General features: G+C 38.6%; 1 pseudogene; it reads left to right on the forward strand.

The window, feature by feature from the left end:
* Positions 1 to 17,523: 17,523 nt before the first annotated feature.
* Positions 17,524 to 18,293, forward strand: part of LOC113084494 (neogenin-like) — a 73,021-nt pseudogene continuing 72,251 nt past the window's right edge.

Raw genomic sequence — 18,293 nt, forward strand, 5'->3', positions numbered from 1 at the left:
GTATTATACAGGCTATGTTGAAGCAATTTTCTATTTCTTTCTTATGTGTGCTATAAACATCCTTTCTTTTCCACAGGTTTTTTCCAATTAAAACCGCTTTACTTAATGCACATCATACATACGCTGTACATGGTTGTGCAGCATTCAAGCAAATTTAACTAGAAAAGCAACACTTAAGTTTGAAAATGGTTTTAACCCTGATGTTTGAAGGATTTATGTACAGGTAAATATAATTTAAGTGCCACAGATAGAAATTTAGTTTATACATTTCATAATTTTTTTGAACTAATTTTTGTAGACTGTGCTGGCAAAACACTTCATTTCCCAGAATGCATTGCCTGTGATGGACTTCTTCCTTCAATTCTTTCAAATTGATTCAGTTGAAAGGGAGCTAATTCTTCATTTCCAATGAGTTTTGCCCAACCCTGGTACAAACTGTCCTTTATATAATATATAATATTGCTTCCTTGCAAACACAAAAATGTAATCTCTTTCAAAAATCTGGTTGTTCTAGAGGTCTAAAAATTAATTTTGCAAATGCTTTTTAGCCTGGAACGTGTGTTGAAACCTTGTGGTTTGGTTTTGTGAGCCACTGAGATCCATGAGTGTGGAAAGGATGGAAAATTCCAGCAAGAGAGTTGCTGTTTGCAGTAGGAAGACGTATTTGTCCTTCTCAATATAGCCTTTGACTAGGCGGACCCTCACGCTCAGCCTCTCACTGGGAAAGGTCACAGCCCTGAAAGACGGGGTCACTCTTGATTCTCCTTCTGCGGTTCTCAATGAATAGAGAACTCTTGTTGTTATTTGCTTCTCCAACACCTCTCTTGGCTTTTTTTGGAGCTTTCTTTGCAAAGAGTGTTTAGATTGAGGACTGTTGTGGTGAAGGCATCGTTTTAATGAGGTCAGGAGAGCGTTTGCTGAGAGGAGCCCAGTGTTTGACCCTTGCTGTGAGGTTTAGATACATGGCTTTGTATGGATTGAAGGTCTTGACAGCTGTCTGTGAGAACCTGAACAAGACATAAACCATCTCTAGTTGTATAGTTCAAATCCATCATCCAAAAATCCAATACACTGCTCTTCAACATGGTTGAAGTTGATCCCTATGGATTATGTCTCTGGTACTTTTGCTAATTTTTTTATACTTTGAAACTCAGCATCAGATTCTGATGTTGATAGCAGTCTCCAGTTCACCCCCTTCTGTAAGTGTCTGCTGTTTTTCCCAATGGGTTAAGCAGGAGCTATGAATAATGGAAGAGAAACCTTTGCTGTCTCTAAAACGGTGATTAATTGGTTTAATTTGATCATGTTGTACCTTCTGGGCTTTGTATACCACCTGATTTGTCCTCTACCTGTGATGATATCTCTTGTAGCCATCGTGTGTATCATGTCTCAGCTTGGAGCAGCCACTTTGACCTATCTATCTATGAAAGACCTCTTTAGTTCACTCGAAAATGACCATTTTGGGCATCATTTACTTTCTCAAACTTAAAAGTGGGTATTTTGAATAGAGTTTTGTCCATTCAGTAGTAGTCAGTGGGGTCTAAAACAACATTATTGGACCTCACTAACTTAAAAAAAAAAAAAAAACATATATATATATAAACCATAGACTGCATAAAGTCATGGACAGTATGTCCATGTTGTCACCCATAGTTTTCCAAAGAGTGTTTATAAAGCCTAAAGTAGGCAGAGGCAGCTGTTGGCATCTTGGCAGCACATCACCCTGCTTCACTTCCGGATAATTAAAAATGGGCAAAATAAGTGGGAGCTGGTTGCTGAAACCACGCCCACCTAACTCGACGGCAGTGACCGCAGAAGCAATCCACCTGTTACTCAAGGCCGTGCCCTTAATAATGCATGAACTTTAAGGCTTGAAAATTTTAAATGGATGAGTTATAACAATATTCACCCCCTCACAGAACTGACTTCCCGATAGAGCCATGTCTTTTGAGGCTGGCCTTTCGAAAAGTAAAAGCAATGGGCTGACATGGTAATTGATCTCTGATTGGTGGGTTTGAGGGTGATGTAACCATGGAGAGAATTTTCCAGTTCTCCAGGCCACATGCTAGCTGCCTCCCGCTGATATCAGCTCACTTAGTCTCTGTAGGGAACGGCAAATTACTGCCTTTCTTCTGCAGAAACCTGCCTGTAAAGTAGTTAGACATGTATAGGTCCTGACAATTTGGCCTAATTTAATGGATGACCTCACTCTAACTCAAAAACACACGTCGTTAGATTAGCCATTGAACATTTTCATTGCACTGAAATGTTCATTTTAAAATTCTGAAAATGCGCCGCATTGGGGTGCATCCATTGACTAAAGTGATTGAGAGCAAGCTAATGACATTCTTTGTAGTTTGTAGCCCACCGTGCTTCGATTATTTCTTTCACACCTCAAAAGCGAAGCCACAATCCCCATCTGAACCAATCTTCATGTGTCTTACCTCTTACAAATGATGCATTTAAAAGGGAAGCCAAGCTTATGTTAATGTTCTTTTGCACTCTGCTTTACCGAAAGGCAATAAAGGGCATCCAGGCTCGAAGATGACTGGCTTATGATAAACCAGCCTTTCCTCCCCATTAGCTTTATGGGAAGAGTTGCTCTATTTTTCGTCAGGGATGAGACGGGCTTTACTTGACTCTAAAAGAGGTTGATGTTGGTGATGTGGAGCAGAGTTTGAAACCCAAGTAGGTGCAAATTGTTGTGGAATTATTAAAAAGTTAGTAACTCCATGTGGACCGTTTGCCTGAGGCTCTGGTTTGTTTGTTGGTTTTTGAACATCATGGCCCATTTTTGGGAGAACTTTCTGCTCTTGTTCTTAGTATTAGACCTAGTGTTCCTGCTCTTTCCTTTGAGTTAAATTTTGTGATAAGAAGCAACTAATTGTTGCCATCCCTCTGATATGTAAAATACTTTTTGATGAAGTCGATTTCTTTCAAACTGGAATTTCCTCCTGCTGTGCACCTAAAAGAGGTAAGTCATAAAATAGTGATTAAAAATAGAGCTTGAACTCTCCATAACTAACTTAATATTGGTCCAAATGCTGAAAGAATTATTCAATTGAATAAATAATCATGCAAGTATTTGTAGTATTTTATGAATGTCAGCAGCACAGATTGCAGAGTGCCTGCTGATGGGAATTAATTTAATGATAGTGTTGTTTTCCTCGTTGCGTTGTCAGGAAGCCAATTAATTTCATCCTCAAGTAGCAGCAGATTGCAAATATTTTGCAGGGTTTATCTCGGAAGCAGGCGTCCGCCACTGTATGTAGACTCGCGTCTGAAAGAAAATTGCTGTTTTTGCTAAATTAGACATGATTGAAGGCATGTCAGGAGTACATGGAGTATATACATGGAGTTTTATTGGCAGGACACATCCATCAAACACGCAGCGACTCCGTGAACGTCTCCCAGGGGACACTGATTAACCCTTCCCCTGGATGAAATGCATAAATTGTGTGTTTTTCTTCGCCCCGCCGTTAGCGAGTAATGTCTGTCTGTGGCGTATATGAAGGCCGGGACGTGATTTAATCATTGGCTGTATTCTGTCGGGCTCTTAGGGCATCGTCCTTGCTGTGCATGCATCAATTACACACACAGACGCACATGCGCTTTAATAAGCCTGCGAGTGTGCTGTTGGCAGCAGTGCTGTCACTGAGACTGATGGTTGTGACAGCAGGCGGGTGATAATTAACCAAGATTCCTGCTATTCACTTTCTCTCACGCACACACCACACACACACGATATTCAGAGCTTGATAGTGGCAGGTTACAGTGTGTGTGGTGTGTGTGCTCCTTTTTTAAGGGGCACAAATGGAGCACTAAACACACCAGGGTCTTCGGTTCAAGTGTTCCCTCAGGGCAGAGCAGGTGACTGAGCATTAGCCAGTGGATAGTTTGTCCCGTTCTGAATGTGGTCTAAATAAATCTTGGAGAAGTGGACTTCAAATCTCTACTTGCTAAGACCCCAGCTATGCCCTTGATTATCTGCTGGCTATTATATAGAATAAACCGTAATGAAGCACATTAAAGTTCCCTTTAAACAACGTTCACTTCAAATTTGACGAGAAAATGTAGAGTGAGGCTTGATTTTTATCTCGTATTAATTGATTTGATGGCGTAAAGCGGGTTTTAAATCAGAATGGTGTCAGATCTGAATGTGCATTTCCCTCCCAAAACATTTAGTTTTGAAAGAGAACTGAGATGTTGAGGTTGAAGGTCAAGATCACCCTTCCAACGTGTCTTCATCTCTCCCAATATTTGATATTATGGCTTTAATGTTTTTTTTTTTTCAGTATTAAATTATTTCTTTAACTATTGGCATAATTTAAAGCTCAATTATCTGAAACGGACCCTAAACAATGTCTTCATTTTGACATTAACAAATATTCAGTAGAATAGGACATTGTTTTTGTGTTGATTGATTTGGACTTGAACTTCCTTTTGACGGTTGAACTTTGTTTCACGTATTTCTGGAGCTGGTGATTTTAGTGATGTTCTCTTTGTGTTTTCAGAGGTTTGCTCAGGGTCACAGAGGGTTATATTGATGAGTTTTCCTTTGGGGAAGCTGTTGTGCGTTATGCAGGAAGCCAATAGGAAAAGCTGTTCATCTGTCTGAACTGCCTGTGTAAATATGGCCCTGGGTGGGCGTCTGTACTGTGTGTGTGTGTGTGTGTGTAGAAAGGGGTTGAAAGAGTCTCTATTTTGGCCTAAATGAGAATAAGACTAGATGCTTTAAAATTTGACGTGAAAATAAGACTGTGAGAGCTAGAAATACAGGGCATGCAATGGACCTCATCCATCAACTTGAATTTGTGTAAATTATTCATTGAAGTATGATTTGCTTAGAATGCAGCATTATTTTTTTGCCTAAGAATGCTTTTAATGAACAATGTTTACACCACTTCAGTGGACAAATTGATGTGGAGTTTATAGTTTTTGCTTAAATTGTTTTAACTTCAGTGCAGTGCTTCATATAAAAATGTCTTTATGATAAATTTACACAAATACAATTCTCAATTGCCTAATTTCTATTTCCAATCTTTTTCATTGGCATTTTGTCAAGACAGCATAAAATACACTTACATCGAACTGATCCACATACAATAAAATGTCCTTATCGTGTTTAACCCTAAACCTTAACCATCCTACCCAGGGAGGAAGAACACACACACACACAAATAAAAAACCCTGGCTGTATAATACTTTCTCATAATTAGCATTTTGAGGCGTACTAAGAGAGGCGTTTCTTAAGTATTATCCAAATCACAGTCCATCGCAAGTTAATGCAACTGTAATACTTTCCATTGTGTTTGCAACTTTTTTTTTTTACAAAAAGTGCAATACTTTCCTCTGTTTGTCTTGTGAAATCTTTAGAATTACCTTATTGGTGTAAGATGCTGTCTTCCTGTGTAACATAATATTTGAGCCGCCAGCAGAGTTTTGAATCTGTTGACTGTATTCTTCCTGAATTCATTGTTACGATCTCTGTCATCATATTGGCCCTGACGGTGAAATACGGCATGTAATTGAAAAGCGATGGGGGGAATTTAACGACTCGCACGGCTCCCTGGTGACCTGCGGAAAGCACTCGCTTCCCCTAATTTTCCCCTTTTCCATAGCCGAGGCTGTGATTGATGGCCACGATGTTTATCCGGAACCTCGGCGAGAAAGAGAATGATTGGCCGTGACCAATTCTGTTAGTTGTCTGGAGGGGTTCGGAGACTCGCTTTTGTCCCGTGAAACTCCGGTGTCGTTTCAGGATGTGCTGTATTAATGAAAGCCAAGGGCCTGTTTATACACACATCGACGGGGAAATAGAAGCTGCGCTTTTAAATGCAGATTATTCTAAACCTCAGTTATAGTGGTTAACCTTCCTTTCTAGCATATCTCACCCAGAATCCTCAGAGGAGAGCCTCTCGGAGCTGTGAGTCATAGTCTTTTCGTTAGATTACGTGGGCGTCAAAAGCAGCGAAAATATTGCAGCCTCGCCTGAGTTTGGGAATTGCAAATGCGACTTTGAGATTCTTGAAATGCAAATGATGAATTGAACAGACTTTGTCACTGGTGCCCTCTACTCTAGGAACGTTATTGCCAGAGGAAAGTCTATTTTTTTTCAGACTTTTCAGGAAGCATCTTGTGTGGATGACGCCTCATTGGTTGTTTAACTAAGCTTTCCTTTTGGCTTCCAGTTATTAAATTAGAATATACTTCTATTAAATTGAAATGACTCATTTTCTACATTTCAAATGCGTTGTGAGGGCTGTTCCGCGTGACTCAAGCTTCATTGACCTCTGTGGAGTAACCATAACTTTTGAACCAATTATTCGCTACACTTTTAACCTTGTTGTGGTTAAAATGACTTGGTAAATCTGTTGAATCTCTGATGCAAGGCATGTGAAACGGCCTTCAAGGGTTAGTTTGCCAAGAAATGAAAATTGTCTCTCTTTTTCACCCTCATTTCTAGTAAACCCATGTGACTAACTTTCTGCAGTACAAAGTATATTAAGAAGTGTTTCAATTGAAAAAAATAAATAAAAGTGAATCCAGTGTTTTTTTGAACCTCGGCATACTTCAGATATTTTCCTTTTGTCTTCGTACAGTAATAAATGATGTCAGAATTATCATTTTTGCATGAGTTTTTCCCTTCGTAGCATCTTAGGATCACTAACATGTAAAAATGGTCTTCGTTCTTTACAATTTATTTTCATCATTGAATCATAGATGTTTTGATTAATGGCTCTCCAAGGTCTCACCCAAGTATTGGTTTCTTTAGACCCCGACACACATGTAGCCCTCCTTTCAAACCCTCAAGCTACAATGTCTCTCTTTCATTGCGGTTCTTTTTTTGTTATGATGGATTTATCCACTGAAAAAACAATTTACTTTCCAAGTGCAATTTTGCGATGAAGACAGTGATAGATAACAGAGATGTCAGTTTATTAACAGTCCCTGAGTAGTTTATTCTGCTCGCTTTGAGGACCAGGATGTGTTTTTTCCCTCCCATCCAGAGAGTTTGAGCATACGTTTGTTTAAAGCCATTCTGAGCGCCTGCTGAGAAGAGATAAAAGGAACGGCGTGGAGGAAGAGAGTTGGAAACTAATGGAAGGGGCAGTCGCAGACAGGTGAGAATCAGAAGTAAAGGATAAAAAACCGAGATGGAGATGAAAACGAAGCCATAGACAGCTAGGTCCTAAGCTTCATGATCCACCCAGCATGAGCTCCACCTAGAGATTATTTTTGATATGAGATCATTCCTTTGACCTACGCTAAAAAAGAAACCAAGTAAAAAAAAAAAAAAAAAAAATCCAGTTGTTCCCTGTCCACCTGTTCCTTTTTTTGTTTCTAGTTGAAATGGAGACAGCACTTTTGTTTGCTGGTCTTTTCCAAACCATTCATCCACATACACACACACACACAGTCAGACCTTAAACTAGTAGACTAGTAGTGTACTTATATATACTAGTCCAAATTTGGGCTTTAAAGTGCTAATGGTGACTTTTTACGTCCAAGTCCTATTATTGGGCACCCGGTGGATCTACCGACCCAGAAAATGTGTAAATTTGTTTGGGTAAGCCTTTCTCTGCAAGCTTGTGGAAAAACGAGCCAGTCATATTTTGCTCTCCCCATGACGTAGACAAGGGATCTCATTATAACATCACCACTCCTTAATCTGCAAGTTTTCTGTTTTCGCAAGCGACAATGGTGTACCAGTTCTAACACAAAGCATGTTATCTCTTCTGTATTTGAGTCCCAGCCTCAGAGGAGACAAGAGAGCAGTGGATTTATTGATTTATTTACTTATTTTACGCTGCTGCCACACCGATCTAAAATAAACATGTAAAAGCCCGTTTTTAATTTAAAAGTAGTTCAACAAAGTTCAACCAACTTTTTAACGCAAGCATGATTTCTTCAAATTAGCAATCCGTGTGTGTTGGTGCTACTGGAGATTTTGACGAGTCGGAATAATCGCATGGTGCATAATGGGTGATGTGGTTTATATTTTACATTTTTATTGTTCTAAGACTTATTTGCACTAAGGACGATAACTATAAAATTTGAATAATTGTTCTAATTCTGGAAGAATAGCAAAGTCTGTATGACAACTGTAGCAATAATGCATCATGGGAATCCTTTTCAGAATGTGTTCCACACTTTAAAAATCCATTCTGGATGTTAATGTATTTTTGAGATATTCTAGGAGGAATGGGTCTTTAGGCTGGGATAAGATTTTTATTGACAGTCACCTCCAGCTCTTGTCTGCATGAGTTTGTTATTAAGTTATCACACCAAACTCTCAAATTATTTTTGCAACCATAGTTTAGATGGTGACTTTAGACGAGGTGAATTTGCAGTTGTAAAAGTGCAGAGGAAAGCATGCTGTTAAAGTGTGTGTAATTTACTGTTTTCCTTGTTCTGCTTGGAATCAGTTATTTATTTCCTAATGCCTCAGCTGTGTTTTAATTAAGGATGCGCGCTCGCTGCGCTGTTGGAATTTAATTTACATTTGCCTGAAAATAAAAAGTAATCAAAGATTGTTCAGATCACAACCGGAGAGACTCAGCACAATTTTTACAAAACCTGCAGCGCAGAGCCTGTATCGAACAGATATTCACCGCTGACCCAGTTTGGGCTCCTCTGGGACTCCTAGAACCCGTTTAACCTTCTCGGGCTAATGATGGCGGTCAGGTAGGAAACAAAGGCACAAGACGGCAAGAGAAAGTGTGGGATTATTAACTTTGTTTTATTAGTTGAGTCCCTACGGGTTTGCAGTGCTTTGAGGTGTGAGTGTTAATTGGTGTTGTTTTAAAAGCCTTTGTTCTGAAGAATAACAGGGTGCGGAGTTGGAGACCAGCACACTTTTGTTCTTTGAAGAATATTGGGGCTTTATGGGAAGCATCTATGTTTTTATGCTGATAGTCCGTACACTGAGGTTTACACTTGGTATTAACATGTCTGATCTCTGGTGGTTTGATCATGTCTGCAGCACTAAATATGCACCAAAACATGAACCATACTCCCAGTTAGCTGTGGTCTTCTTAAAAGAGGCAAGAATGTGTTCCTGTTGATACTTTGGTTGGCTTCTCATCTCAGAATACCATTCACGTGTAGGCTTCCATGCATGCATGAAGGTGTGCATGTGATTTGCTTTGCAGTTTTCTCTCTCTTACAGCTTTTATATATCAGACATGCTAATAGGTCGCCTTTGTTTGTCGCCTTTGTTTCACTGTTGTTTTATAAAGTGTGATCCTTGCATGTTTGTTTGCTTGTTTGTTTAGCTAATTTGTTTGCTAAGAGTACTCAGAGTTCAATTTACCATGTTTTACTATAGTTTTTAAATTCATTCTGCATATTTTCCTCAAAATCAACACAATCAACACATAAAAGTCAGGGCTACCCTGTTATCTAGGTATAGCCCATTGCAAAACTTGACTTAATAATTCATGAATAATTCATCCAAATAACACACATTTGGCAATTCAAGATGTAGGCTAGATTAGTTTGTTTCATCATCAAAACACATTTGGGGAAATGTAGCATTGCATCACTTGCTCACCAATGGATGCTCTGCAGTGAATGGGTGCCGACAGAATGAGAGTCCAAACAATAAACCACGCCACTCCAGTCCAGTCCATCAATTAACATCTTTAGAAGTAAAGAGTTGCATGTTTGTAAGACACAAATCTATCATTAAGGAGTTTTAACCTTTAAACCATAGTTTCTGGCCAAAATAAGAGTCTATAACTCATAATAACACTTCCTCCATTGGGAACGTCCATCTCATGTTGTAATCAAAATTCACCCTCATGTTTGTTTAGAGATGTTTTGGATAGTCTTTCACTTACAAGCTGCGTTTGATCAGTGCATATTTCTCTCCTGATTCAGGCGAGATGGCGTTTTCATTGGAGAAAGCAATATTATGGATAGAAGACTTGTGTTTTTGCTAGAAGCAATGGTTTGAATTGCACATTCTGCCACTTTTCACTTCACAAAATAATAACTGATGGACTGGAGTGGTGTGGATTATTGTGATGTTCGTATCAGCTGTTTGGACTCTCATTCTGACGGCACCCATTCTCTGCAGAGCATCCATTGGTAAGCAAGCATGTAATGGTACATTTCCCCAAATCTGCTCTGATGAAGAAACAAACTCATCTGCATTTCGGATGGCCTGAGGGCGAATACATGTTCAGCTAAATTTCATTGAACTATTCCTTTAAATGTATAGATGTAGTTTTTAGTTCTTGAACTGCTCCAGGTTTTGAATTTTGTTGTCTGTCCCCTCGTTGCCTGAGAGTATCCTTTACACAGTAAAACCCACTGTCTTGCCTTCCATGTCTTTATCAGCCATCAGCTAGTTCAGACCCATCCAATGAGACTTGGTTTCCTGTCGTGAAGGTACAGCTCAATCTGCTTTGTGAAGCCAAGTGTTTGTATTGTGTTCTCTCTGAAGGGCTTTTGTCTGTCAGCGTCTCTCTGCTGCTGAGATGTTCGGTGTAAACCCGTCCTACACCCCCACCTCTTTCTCCTTCTGAAGCCACTGAACACAAGCTCCTAAATCAATGAGAAAAGGGCAGCTCCACTGTGATGGGCCTCACTTTAAAAGACCCAAGGAATGAGAGCTAGCTGTGAGCTGACGCTAGAGACTACATATGTGTGGGTTGCTTCATGTGTACACACACACACACACACACACACACTCTGGAGGGGCTGCTGAACATCAGTCGCTGCAGTGCTATTCTCATGCGTCTCTCTTGAGAGAGAAAGAGGCTGGAGACTTCAGCTCTGGAATTACTAAAAAAGGACCATAAAAGTATCTCAGAAGTAGTATGTACTTGACTCGTGTGCTGTATTCCAAGTCTTCTGAAGTTATATGATAGCTTTATGTGAGGAACAGATCGAAATTTAGGGCATATTTCACAAATGTTGCTCTTCGCTGTCCCTATACGTTCTAATATGGTGTTTCTGCCTCGGGAAATCCTTTCGTAGTTGCCTTATTTTTATGTTTTTTGACAAGGCATATTTTTATGATGCCTTTTTATCATTTTTGAGCTTGAGTCCCAATTTACTTCAGTTATTCAGAAAAATGAACCAGTGCATTCAAAGAAAGTCTGTCATATATGGTTTAGGAATTAAATCTATCTGTCTGGCGACTTGACTTATTAATGACGCTCAATATATCAGAATTATTATTATTATCAGTTCTATTAGATTTTATGAATTGTTTTTTTTTATTATGAAATGCCTATATGAAAGTAAGTCTTGATTAGATTTTTATTGATTTTAAATTTGATTGATTTATTGATCTTTTTTATGTTTCTGTGTGTTTTCATTTATTTATTGCCAATTTTTTTTTATTTGTAGTTCAATATTTAATATAAATAAAAATAAATTAAATAATAATTATATATATATATATATATATATATATATATATATATATATATATATATATATAATATACTTTTTTTTTTTTTTACTTTTTAAATTAATATATTAAATTAAATTAAATTAAATTTATGCATTTAGCAGACGCTTTTATCCAAAGCGACTTACAGTGCATTCAGGCTATCATTTTTTACATATCATGAGTGCCCGGGGAATCGAACCCCCAACCTTTCGCTTGATAACGCAGTGCTCTACCAATTGAGCTACAGGAACACTATTATTATTATTTTCAGAATGAGCAAGAATTTGAACATTGTGTGTCCCTAAAACTATTTTCTGCATCCCTCCGTCGGTCTTGTTCTGTGGGACTCTTTTCCAGACTAGTATCTCCTTCTAGTGCTTGTGTTGGTGCAGCTGATGATGGCGGACCACACACACTCTCATACCATCAGAGCAGGTGTTCTGTAATCATCCCACTTTAAGAGCTGTTCACATCCTCAGCAGGAGCCTTGCAGCCCTCCCACACACACACACACACACACAATGATTTGAAAATGTTATTGCTCAGAGATCGCTCTTTTATAGCTCAGGAGACTCTTCAGGTTAAGTGTAAGTTGAGCTCTATTGACCGCAGCGTTAATGTTGATTGCCATCATTTTTGATGAAAATCGTTCTGACTCAAAACTGAGGGGAATGGGACAATGCAATAACACCGTTTTTAGTATTGGAAGTATAGCCACAGAGATATAGGACAGAATTACGTGCTTTGTAATTGACAATAATTTAGTTATTTGTACACAATATTGCAAGAATCCTGAAAAAAAGGTTGATGAAGTAGTGTTTATGCAAAGGAATTGTTTTGGTAATACATAACCAGAAGCACAATCACCTAGAAAAGTAATCTTAATGGAGACTTTCTAGCTCGGATGGGCGTTAATTGAATTATTACGACATTTCTGCTTTACAGTCTCTGGAACACCGGCTTGGTTTACTTTCATTATATAAATAATAATAATAACAATATTTAATATAATAATGTTTAAATAGTTTTATATATAGAGAGAGAGAGAGCTTTTTTAACATTTACTGTGATAGTTTAAATAAATACATTTAGAACAGAAGTTAAAATAAGTTATATATATATATATATATATATATATTAATTATAGTAAAATGATTTTTTATTTGAAAAAAAAAAAAAAGATTGTTAACAAGACCCATCCGTAAACCTTCAGTTTCAGTCACAAGTTCATGTTGTGGTGTGTTTTATTCTGTCTGGAGTTGAACAGTTGGCCGTGAACGTTTACCTCACAAATGGTGAAACAGGATCTTTCCGATCCGCCTTTCCCTCATTCTGCTTTTCATTCTTCTCTGTCTGTCTCTAAATGATCAGATTAGTGGTTTTGTTTGGATGGTGGAGTCACACGATGAGAGAACCCCAGCGCCTCCTCTTTCCCAACAGCAGCTCTCTCTCTGGACTTGAGCCTGATTCTCTTTATCCACCTGTGTTTTTCCTGCCGGGTGCAGTCGCTGGGAAAATAGAGCTGGCTTCGGAGCGGCATGAAGAAGCACTTGAGTGAGCAGCAGCTCTGAGAGAACAAGATGAAGCCAAACCCACATCTCAGGCTCGTTCTGTTTCGCTCGAGATGGACTGACCCTTATTTGGGAGCGCTGCGGAATTCTGATGAGCTTCTTGATGTCAGTGCTGTGGAACGTTCGGTCAGATTCCAAAGCAAACAGATAAATATTTATCCCTTATAAAACGGCTGTAAAATCCGATCGGATCAGACACTTTGAAGCATTTGTAAGCAGCCTACAGCTAAGCTAAGAAACTACCTGGAAGAAGATATTTATACTCATTATTATTATTATTATTTTTATTATTATAAACTTGAATTTTAATTGTATACATTATTTTATATATATATATATATGTATATAATGTTTTTACTTATCAATTATTTATTATTATTATTGTTATTATTATTATTATTATAAAAAAAAATCTTATCTTTTGTTTATAAGACACTTTTCTACTCAAAATAGTTTTGTTATTATTTGTATTCAATATTTTTTTGTATTTTTATTTGTTTAGAAACATTTTTCCCTAAATGTTTTTTAATATTAATAATAGTAATATACATTTATTTACTTATAATTTCTCCTCAAATTGTTAAAAAAAAATTACTTTTAAGAGACGTTTTTCTAAAAAAAATAATTATTATTGTTATTCAACTTTTGACTTTTTAGAGCCACTTTTAAAATATTTATTATTGATATTTTTCAGTCTTTTATCATATTACTGTTGCTTTCTGTTTATGAAACCTCTTGATCTACAGAGTGAATCAAATTGCTGAATAATTTTTTTTTTTACCATGATTAAGGGATGTTGATAAGCACAGTGCAAAATAAAATAACGTTTAGTAGCCTTGCTTTATTGAATGTTATCTCTTCCAGATTTCTGAATCCTCACATTTACACCCCATTGTTGACTAGACGGATCTTCGAGACGTACTGTAATAGATGCATGCAAAAAGGCATGAAAACCCATCAGAGTTTTGTGTAGTCAGCTATTGTAGAAATGCGGTAGGTATTTCTCACCGGACATGATAGTATTTGTCAAGACGTTATTTCTTCCCATCACACAGATTGATACAGGCAGCTTGAATGTATGTCTCTATTTTGCCGGTGTGTTTCTGGGTCTAATGTTTACTTTGATACGCTGTGAGCTACAGTATCTGGGGCCTTTAGCAGCGCTGTTGCCCCTGGTTTATTTATTTGAGGATGAATAATACACACTGTCCTTGGTGGAAAAACCTCAACTTGATGCTCTCAATTTGGGTTGAGAAAGATTGGAGGAGTCTTGAAGTCTCCTTTTGGTTATGTGTGCATCTGTTTGTTTATTGATATACAGGCAGACTATATTGCATCAGTAAGTGATTGCCATTTAGTCTGAAAACTTCATGATAGTTAGATTTTTCTGAATGTGTAATAACTATGTGTGTTAAATGAATCTCCAGAATGCATAGAAACGCTCTTTGTTGTTGTCTGATCTCAGAGCAGTTGTGATGCTTTATTTATGAAGGAATCCAGTGGCGTTTCTTGCTCGGCGTCAGCGTTTAATGAAGACCCCTGCTGCGTGCTGCCGTCCTTCTGTCAGCGTAGAGGTTTTTATTGGCATCCAGAGATCTTCTGCGAACTACTTTCTTCACGCATACTGCCACGCTTCTTCCTCGCCTGCTCTTTCAGTCTCGAGTCGCCAAAAGAGTTCACTCCGAGCACACATTAATTCTCCCTTCAGTGCTAATTAATAACCCTGCCCCAGACAGGCCAGGAGAAATGGCTCTGCTGCGTCCAAAAACACAGCTCCTTCTCGACCTGTCATACAGTAAATGATCGTCCTTTCAGTTCCAGGCCCGCCTTCCCTGCTAATATAGCTACATCTCATTTATTATACTCTGCTGAATCGGCTGCCACTCTTTGTCAAGTTATGATGAGGCTTTAAGAAGTCATTTGTTCAGCTGATTCAGGTCACAGTCGGAGTTTGATTCTACGGGATTTGATTCGGTTTTTGGGAATCAGTCCAGTGTTTTTTAAATTTAAAACAATTTGCATGTGGCATTATATTAAAGCTGCAGTAGGTAACTTTTGTAAAAAAATATTTTTGATATATTTGTTAAACGTGTCATTATGTCCTGGCAGTAGAATATGAGACAGATAATCTGTGTAAAAATCAAGCTCCTCTGGCTCCTCCCAGTGTCCTATTGTCATTTGCAGAAATCCATCGCTCCCGTTAAGAAACAACCAATCAGAGCTGCGGTCCGTAACTTTGTTTGTGTTCAAAATGTAGAAAAATGAACATAATAAGCGAGTACACCATGAATCCATTTTCCAAACCGTGTTTTTAGCTTGTCCTGAATCACTAGGGTGCACCTATAATAAGTGTTTATATTCGGACTATTTTAGATTGCTTCGGGGATACCGCGGCGGAGTAACCCAGTACCTTTGTGATTCTTCATAGACATAAACAGAGAGAAGTAGTTCCGGCTACAATGTTCTTCCGCAAGACGCAAGCAGTTCTGTTTATTAACCGCTAGAGCGTCAAAAGTTCCTTACCGCAGCTTTAAAACATCTAAATGCCACCTAATTTTTATTTTATTTATATTTAATACTTATTTATGTTATGTCATCTAAATATAATATTTATGTATGTATATTTCTTGTGTATGTGCACATATATGTGTAGACAAATTTTTTTTTCTTGTGTTTGTGTATGTATTTATGTGTGTGTATGTATATATGTATGTTTATTTATTTCTTATTCATTCATTCATATATATATATATATATATAGAGAGAGAGAGAGAGAGAGATTATGCATTTTCATGCACCAAACTCCAATCATTGGCTATAATCAGTGAATGTCTGCAAAGGTTGGGATCACCTTGTCTAAACCAGCGCTGAATTTCCTGCAGTAAATGCATGTGTAATAAAGTTACTCCAGGCTATGAGATAACCATGCGTAGGACAATATTGGTTTTGTAACCTTATCTCTGACAAGCCATAGGATTTGTGCCAGTCACTCTGTCCTGGAAGAGTTGTGTGTGTGTGTGTTACAGCTCTTGAACATGTCCTGGCAGAGTTTGTTTGCTGGAGGCTATATCAAGTGTCTCGCTGGTACACACTCTGGCCTGGAGTGTGTGAGCATGTTCATTTTCTCTGAATGAGACTCGTGTTCACCCCGTGTGACCAAAGTGGTTCAAGAAACACAGGCGAGAATGTGTTTTTGTATGCTTATTTTCTCACGTTCCACCCCCACTTACTTACACACGCTTACTCTTTTCTCTGGCGAGCATCTCCGAGGATCAGATCTCATGTTATGGCAGCCTTTGCTGTAAATTAATTTGGTTATTAATCGAATCCCTCTGAGCGGCGCGATGCCGGTGTCTCGCTGTCATGGCTGCGACCCACCTTGAAATCTATTAGCATTGTAATGGCATGGTAATCCAGCGTTTCTGCCCTATTCATCTGAGTCACTCAAATGCCTCCGCCGCACAGAGATGTCAACTAATCCGGCCTCCGAAGATTCAGCAGTTAAACCCACGTCAATGCTTTGCCGTCTTGGGCTGACCTGAAGTCTGCAGCGCTCAGGTTTCTAGGTTTTCGATGGAATGGTGTTCGGGGAGTTTTAGTCTGAACTCATTATTCTTCTGTGATCTGACACATTTCTCAGGGAAATACTGAAGAAGTGATGCTTTCTTTAAGAACAAAAGTGTGGGGTCGATTTTATTCTATCTGTAAGGAATCGGATCGGGTTGTGAGAAGTGTCTAAGAGGTGATGACGTTGAATGTGCATTTGTGCTGAATATCAAGTGAGATTGTCTTGAGGAATAGTTCACCCAAAAATGTAACTTTGCTAAAAATGTACTCGCTCTCAGGCCATCCGAAATGTGCATCAGTTTGAGAAATGGAGAAATTTAGCATTCCATCACTTGCTCACCAATGGATCCTCTGCAGTGAATGGGTGCCGTCAGAATGAGAGTCCAAACAGCTGATAAAAACATCATAATAATCCACACCACTCCAGTCCATCAGTTAACATTTTGTGAAGCACTTTTGGCTCATAAACCGTACTTAATCTGTGCATATTTCTCTCCTAAATCAAGTGATGACTTTTTCACTATAGATAGCAATATTAATGCTTCATAAGATGTTTACTGATGGACTGGAGTGGTGTGGATTATTGTGATGTATTTATCAGCTGTTTGGACGCTCATTCTGACGGCACCCATTCACTGCAGAGCATCCATTGCTGAGCAACTGATGCAATGCTAAATTTCTCCAAATCTGATGAAGGAACAAACTCATCCACATCGTGGATGGCATTGAGGGTGTTCCAATAAATAACATTTTTGGGTGAACTGTTCCTTTAATTCAAGTTTGACTTGACACTGAAGTTACACAGCAAAAGCATATTTATTTTCACAAATGAATGTGGTTCAGGTTGGAGTTGGAAGTTTCTGATTTAGGAAGATTTTGGCTGTATGCAACAGATCTGTCTCGCATGAGTGGTTGAGTTCTTAACCAGCAAAGCCAAGTACACAGACATCCTGCGTTTTGATGGATGTTCGGTTCATGAATAGTTTCCTGGATCCAATGTCTGAAGGTGAGTGCTGCAGAAATCCTTTGCACCGTTTCTAGCAGCCGCGAGCATTGGCTCACACCGAGATGTGAACGCTCACAGCAGAATGATGAAGCTGGTTTACATCTTTAGTAGATTCTTTCTCTTTTGACTCAACATGCTGCAATTTCTTGCTGAACACAGTCTTGCAGATTCATTCTTTTAAAAGATTTATAGTTGTTTTGTTGTTTTCTCCATGTTGTATGCATCACTTTATTTCTTTTTATTATGACTGGTATTAACATATCAGCTCCTTTCAGATTTTCACCTTCATAATGGGTTGGTACATCTATGTGGCTTCTAACACAAGTTCCTGTGTAATACCTCAGTTTAGACACCAATTAAAAGCTACTTTTAGATCAGTGTTAAGTACCTCACCATAAACAGACCCGTCTTCCTCCATAAATATCATCTCATAAACCAGAGCTGCTGACACAGAGTCCAGGGTGACAATGAATTATTTAGCTCACAGTTCAGGCGCATTGGATTGGCCTCGTCCCAGGTCAGTCCACTTTCTCCATGACCATGCAGTGTGGGTTAGGTAGACGCGCCATAATTCATGGATTCACCTTCGGATTCCCCCACGACTGCACAGCCTGTCTCTCCTGAACAGAGCTTTTCAATAATGAAGGCGTTCGCTCTGAAGTAGATCTGCTTCCCTAGTGCTCAGGAACATCTCTTGTTGTGCACGAGGTCGGCCAATCAGCAGCACTGCGATCCAGAT

This window comes from Carassius auratus, unplaced genomic scaffold (genome assembly GCF_003368295.1).
Source record: "Carassius auratus strain Wakin unplaced genomic scaffold, ASM336829v1 scaf_tig00040146, whole genome shotgun sequence".
Lineage (NCBI taxonomy): Eukaryota > Metazoa > Chordata > Actinopteri > Cypriniformes > Cyprinidae > Carassius > Carassius auratus.